Below are 7,591 nucleotides of genomic sequence, written 5' to 3'. Positions count from 1 at the left end.
TCGAATGAGCATTTTTGAAGTTTTTATGACAATGCCTTCTATAAAAAACTTATATGCCCCTAGGGCATAACTTATAACCCTTGCCCTGAGTGCTGTTGGGGGCTTGTCATCCTCAAAGACCCAATTTCCAGAATTTTCAACTTCTTTGAAAAAATAGCTATCTTGAAATTTTGATTGGAAGTGTTTGAGGAAAAGGTGGGTGAGAGGGCGAGAGGGGGGTTTGTTGCCCTCCAATCACTTTTGACTAATAAAAAGGGCACTAGCCATTTAAATGTCCAATCAAATGAGCCTTTTTGAAGTTTCTACGACAAAGCTTTCTATAAAAACCTTATATGCCCCCAGGGCATAACTTAAAACCCTTGCCCTGAGGGCTGTGGGGGAAGTGTCCTCCTCAAAAACATAGTTTCTATTTGGAAATCAACTACGTAGAACACAATGGTTATCTCAAAATTTTGATTGGATGTGTTTGGGGAACTGGTGGGCCTGGAAGGGGTGTTAGTTGCCTTCCAATCACTTTGACCCTTAAAAAGAGCACAAGAACTCTGGATTTCTAATCGAATTTGCCCCCTTTGAAGTTTTTGCGAGGACCCTTTCCATATGAAGTGCCTCTGGGAAAAAAAATAATAATAATAAAACATTTGAGCCGTATGGCCTTTACTATAGGCAACGCTATAGCGTTGCCTCTGATTATTATGGTCTAAAAGTGGATTTTTATTGAAAATACAAGAAGAGTTAAATTGCAGACTATTTAAACTTTTATACCAGATAAAACTGGAGAATATCTGGAGGATGCGGGTAAAGCTGCCACTGCCTCCAGCAATATCTGAGCTGCAAAGTTGAGTCAAGGGGGGTTTTGACTTAACAGTGACTGGAAATAGCATTCGCATATGGATTGATTTCCCCCGGTTTAAAAGGGTGCGTAAAATAATATTTTGACCCCTTTCTGCTAAAAATTATTTTTACCCGTTTCTTGTTTTTTCTGTAGATGGTATTAAGAGTATTAGTGTTAAGTATAATTTGTAGATTGGCAATTATGGACCAGGGGCGCAGGCCTAATGTTGTCCATAAAAACAAATTGTTATTACCGACCGTTTATCCAATAAAATTAATGGACTTTTAATGAATCCTCTTATTGGGAGGAGGATACGTAGCCCCCCCCCCCCAAAAAAAAAAGGTTGCAGACCCATATTTTCAAACTTTCTTGAAGAGGTGCTGCAGACCGCTTGAAAGAATCCTCGATAGTTTATACTGCTGCTGACGATTAGTGCTGCAGAATTGATAGTGCTGCAGACTGAGAATAACTGAGGACTTTTTTGGATAATTATACTTTGTTTTGAAAAGTGAATGCACTAAATGAAGCATACACTAGATTTTTGAAGTATTATTCTTAAAAAATCGAACTTTGATTTAAAAGGTTGTGCTTGAGGGAGTGGCACCCCTCCTCACATTAGGGTATCTTGAGCTTCGGTATTCACAACCAAAATAATTCAAATAAAAAAAATGATTTTAATTCAGGTTCAGGTTTTTCAGGTTCATACATTTTTATTAACAAAAAAACAACTCAATGTGACAACAAGTCGCACTAAAGCAAGAAGATGCTTGAAAATTCAAATACAAACTAAGGAGCTGGAGAAGGTTTCACCCCTTCTTTCTTATTTGATCAGTTATTTTCAACTGATCAGATTTGGTTAGTTATTTTGGATAGTTTATATGTGTATATATATCACTTCGTTAACATAATTTTTACAAATCCTCTTCTTTGTCTAAAACTATGCTAACATCCTGCTGCAGGTCAGTATTATTTAAGCTTCTGCATGGATGTAAAAATGTTGCATCAAATGCACCCATATTTTCTTTTTTATTCTATGGCACGTTGCAGTGCATCAAGGCTGCCCAATACGGCGCTATTTTTTTAAACCGGTTTTTCAATCACTTGACTGTTAAGCCTTTGCTCTAAGGAATCAACAGATGACTTTGATGGAATAACCTGCTCAGGGAGACAACTGCAAATAAATCTGCAGCGCAGGGTTTTACTGCAGTTCAGATAAATCTTGACTGCACTGCACTGCGGGTTCCCTAAGCGCTCCTCAATTAAAAACTTATTCAATTTTGTATTGCCAAATAAGATTAAATATCAGCAAGGATTTGTCCGAAACATACATTTTGAAAAAAATCAAGCTCAGATTCTTTGGAATATTAGTTTCTTCCCGTTGTTTGAAAGATAACACAAAGTACGTATTTAACGATATATTTCAAAACTGGTTGCATTTTGCGCTAGTATTAGATGAGGTATCACGACTTTTTGCTGCAAAATGTTTTGTTGATTTGTCTGAAACATTTTTTCTGAATTCGTCTGTTATTTGTCTGAAACATACATTTTGGAAAAAATCATGCTAAAATTCTTTGGATTATTAGTTTCTTGCCGCTGTTTGAAAGATAATATAAAGCATCTATTTAACAATACATTTTAATTCTGGTTGTATTTTGCGTTAGTATTAGATGAGGTATCACGACTTTTTGCTGCAAAACGTTTTGTTGATAATCTGTGTCATTGATTTCTCGGTCATCTGTAAAAGTGTCTTTGCCATCGAGCAAAAACACGCAAACAACATGCAAATAAGCGCGTTTTTTCTTTCATTGCAAAAAAAGTGTCACTGTTTTTTTTTCTGTTATTGAACACAGTACAATTCGTTTTATTAGCCATTGTAAGAAGCATCATCGTTTTTGTTCTGTCATCGAATAAAGTGTGATTGTCTTCTCTGTTGTTGTCATAAATGCCATTGTTTTTATTTTTTTCAACAGACACTATTGTCATTATTTTATGAGTCCTTATAACAGGTGTCGTTACTTTTGTAGGCAATCATCTTGTATGCGGTGATAAAATTCACCACCACCCTGAACACATAAATTTGATTCACTCTTTATTATTGTTAATGATATCGATGTTTTTATGGTTCCAATGAGGTTAGATCCAAAGAACAATTGATATGAATATTAAAATAGGTTGACACTTTGTTATGGCACACAAAAATCATGACACTATGTCTGATGTCAAAGAGATGGTGGCACCATTTCCAGTGACAGATAAAGAAAAATGCACCTTTCTCCAGGAAGGAGAAAAGTGATAACAGTTCTCGTTTGGCCAATCAGCGAAGGTACAGAAAGTAATTTTAAATTTTTTTTGGGGTGAAATTTAAATACCTTTGAGGATTCTCATTAGGAATGAATTAAAGATTATGGCTAATTTATGAGAGTCAAAATTGGTGCTAGTTTGGACAAAAAGACCCTAAGCACCATCTAGCTCTTGGTAACAATTACAAATTTTTAACTTTAATAATGAGAGTAATCTATTAATTGGTAAAATTAGTGTAGTAATAAGTGTCTAATCTCAGTTTCTGGCATAAAAACTATCACATAGCTTGAAAAAATGCCGAGTATTGCCAAACACTTGATTGCGTTGATGTCTTTTTGTCGACTTTAGTGGCTTTTCCACTCTTATAAGTTACTCATACTCTTTGGACTGAAAGATAGCAAATATAAAGCACAGTTACTAAAATGAGGCTGTCTATCAAACTCTATTATTCGAGTGGGAAGGATCGAAACCATTGGAGTTAATGAAAGCAAAAGGTAAGTTTGGTTGTCGTCTTAAGATTTTCATTAAAACAAATGGAGTTTTTCTTGGGACCTAGTGTTTTCAACCCCTGCCTCCACTCTTATTTGTGGTGTTTTGTGGTCTTATTACGGTTCCTCACTTCTTTCACTCTCTAGTTCTGTTTTATTATGCCTACATCGGTATGATGTAAATCCTTGAGTATGTATTAAACTCTAGACAGACGACTCCATGTGTCTAAAAAACTTGTCAATTCTGATACTCTAAACGTTGCACCATTTTTACTTCGTAATTATTAATTCTAGCTATTTAAAATTTTGTCTGTTCCCTCGGAACTTTTCTTCCTTCTGCATTTGTAGGGTTATTTGATCGTATTTTTGTTTGTGATTCAAGTCGTGTATTATCACCATAAATTTTGGTATAGTAAAACTGTCTCGGCATGATGCCAATTCCTAAGTGGATCAAACTCCAGACATTTTTTTGCAATAATAATTTAATTCAAAGTGAAAAATTTAGTCTAAATTATTTTCTTCAAACTCTATATGATTCCTTGGAGCTCCTGGGAGCATGGTCAGTTTTCAGCAATTAGGGTCTTTTTGAACTTGGAGGGCAGCTCTTCCACTTCTCCCCTTAAGCATTGTTGATTAAGGATTGATAAGGAAGTTGAGGACTTAAGACCTCAACTGAAAACCAACCTCGATGTTCAAATGTTCTGGGAATATATTTGGTGTTTGATCTAAAGCTAAAAAAGGAGTTAAGTCGGGGGACTGACTTCTTAGGTTCTTACAAAGATTCAATTTGAGGACTTGGACACCTAAACCTTTTTCAATAGTACCCGACATAGCTACAGATTTTCTTTTTCTGAAAAACAAAATTTGGTGTTATTATATTCTGCTAATTGATGTATCTTTGATCTTATTTTTTTTTTTTTGACAGTTTTAAATTGAAATATTGCCAATTCCAATTGGGCTCAGAGTAACTGAAAAGTTTCCATTTTGCTAATGGTCGCATGGTATGAAATTCACCTAAGCATAAATTTGTCCTTTAAAGTAAATAGCGAAAAATTGAAAAAAATGAAGAATTTGTCAATGTTCGCAGTATTTATGTATTCTTCCGCCATCTACTTTGGATCGGTGACTGTCAAGAGTTACAATGTTTTTATCTAAGAGTCTGTTCCTGAACTCAAAACTCAACTACCATTAATGAATTATTTGTTATGATTTTTGTTCCAAGGAATAAGAAAATATTATTAGCAATTTCTATTAGAATAAGTGTACAACAGACTACAATGTTAACCTTTTTTATGTATAAGCACTTAACAACAGTATTATAAGGTAACAAAAAGTAATTAAGGTTCTTTAATGATAATTGAGTTCACAAATATAGGATCGTAACATTGACGATATTAAGAGTTATTTTTTAAATTTGTACTGTATATATCTGTTTTTGTATTACAAGAAAATGTTATGTTATGGTTATTAAATAATAAATAATCACTGTTTTATTCTCTTTCTTCATCTATATGGTAGTCAGGGCTCTGGAATTTCCTATGGCTGGTGTTAATACTTTCTTTTGAATCTGAAAATACTGAAGGGAAGAAATGCCATTTTAAATGTTATATCATTTAAAAAAGAATATCATAGTAGCTTCATTTTTTCTTGTGTGCCAAATGAACATTTGAGAAGCTAAAATGCTACTCATTGCGGATTTCAGAATATATGCATACATTACTGAACATAATGGGTAAATAATCATTTGCATAATGGTCAATATAGACGTATTGGACAAAATCATTAGCATAACGGGTTTCAAGCTAAACACAAATTATTTCTCACCAGCGTTCCACCTAAGATTTTTTTTGGATGATTCAATCTCGTTATGATTTTTTTCCTCTTTTTTTTGCCTGTTTAAGTTTAAGAGTTTGACCTATTAAGACTGAAAAGTTCTAGCCCGTGGTTTATGTAAGTACTTGCTATTGAGGTTGAAGGTCATCCAGTTCACTAATATGTTTATTGACGGCTAATCTAACCATTTTTGCTATTGATTATCCACGTTTTACAAATTTAAAGTATTTTCCTAAGCCACAAGAAATTGCTACACTCTCCAGCCCGTAACTTTCCTCTCTATCTCGCCCTCTCCCCGCTCCCCCTCTCTCGTTCTCTCTTTCTTACTCTCCTTTATCTCTATTTCTTTCTCCCTTTCTCTCTCTCGTGGCGATGAAATAATAAAAGCTATAAAATGGTGTATTTCTTGGCTGGAAGAAAAACTAATTTATTAGTTTTTGGATTAATTATTTTTCGAAATTCTAGATCTTAAAGATATTATTTTTTCAGTCCTTGTCTACGATTTCACACCTAACCACAGTAACGAGTAAGGTTCAACTGTTCTATAGGTTCCATAGTTATTTTGTCGTTTTGATTATTTTGTCTTTTCCTTCCAGAATTTTTTTTCAATTGTTTCGTAACTTAGTTTATTTTATTTTGACGTATTTTTGCCAGTTGAAAGTTATCTACAAATATCTAGTTCTAGTTATATAATATATAACTAGTTATAACATAGCACTAGTTATATATCTAGTTATATAACAAAGATAGATTCTGTTCCTATGCTCTATGAACGGCTTTTAGGTTCAACTGAAATATTGTATATCCTTACTTAGACTTAGACTTAGGTCCTCCTACGCCTGGGGGCGCATAAGGCAGCAACAGTGGTTCGCCACGATGACCTGTCCTGAGCCTTCAACCATCGGGAGGGTCATTTTCAGTCTCCCTGATTTGCGGAGACCGAGGGATGTCAAACTCCATGCAAAAATTGTATATCCAGGATAAAAAGAAGGTGAGAGTTGCGTGTAGGTTTTCATCTACTTGAAAATGCTCCTTGCTTTCACCCTTAGATATAGAAGCAAGAATTGAGACCAGATTCTACAGTCAGATATTGCCCTTAACCCGGATCCCGCTTATTCTTAAAATACTATAAACATAACCCCTATTCTTGTTTCTGTCTATGGTTGTTGGCCTATTCCTTGGATGAAGAAGTCAGTGGCGTCAATTGAGGTTGTAGTGGGGGCATTTGGTCCCCTTTTGATTTCCTTGCCCCCCCCCCCTGCACCTTAGGTCTCTAAACATATCCGTTTTGTTATTTCTGTTGACAAATATTTTTTACTATAATTAAAAAAGAACTTGCCCGCTTCTTAGATTTCGAAAAATACGTTTTGACCCCTCCTCTAAAATTATCTTGAATGGATGCCACTGTCAAGGGTGTACTCTTCTAGACTTACTACCAAACAAACTTTGAACCCAAGGTTTCAATTTGTGTCAGAATTCTTAATACGATTTTTGTGGAGCATTGAAGGCCCCGTTTCAAAGAGAAATCAAATATTACATTATTCTGAGCTTACCAATACAATCTCCTGAGATTGATGACATTAATATTTTAAGTTAATTTTATTAATAAGAATAAAACTTAACAAAATACATAAACATATATAGTACATGGAAAACAAAGTCGTTGAACTGAATCTTTTAGCCTGCCCATGAAGTTGCAAGGGCAATGTGGCCTAGGGGCGTGCCAGGAATAGAAAAAAATAATATAAGTTAATTAAATTAATATTAATATAAAAAATTAGTGTACAAAATTAAAAAAATACAAGCACAAATTAGTTATATCACAAAAAAGAAACAATCATAATTCCTTGTTTAATTGCTACTGAAGTCACCGTAACGACGAAAAAAAAACAACAACCAAAAATACAATCCACTGTACTCCTGCATACACCCCAACAAACAATATAAAAATAAAATAGAAATTGCAAACAATATTTTAAAACTCATAATTAGAATATGTTTTTCCTTACTTTTATTTCTAAGTTCTTCAAATCTTTTTTGCCATTAATTGTGTTATCATTACAATGCCATAATTTAATTCCTCAATAAGTAAATGAGAACTTAGACCTTGTAGTGATGGTAATTGGAGCAGAGAGCG

This window comes from Artemia sp. Qi Xiang Cuo, unplaced genomic scaffold (assembly GCF_049724085.1).
Source record: "Artemia sp. Qi Xiang Cuo unplaced genomic scaffold, ASM4972408v1 HiC_scaffold_3003, whole genome shotgun sequence".
NCBI classification, from domain to species: Eukaryota; Metazoa; Arthropoda; class Branchiopoda; order Anostraca; family Artemiidae; genus Artemia; species Artemia sp. Qi Xiang Cuo.
This window is presented reverse-complemented; position numbering follows the sequence as displayed.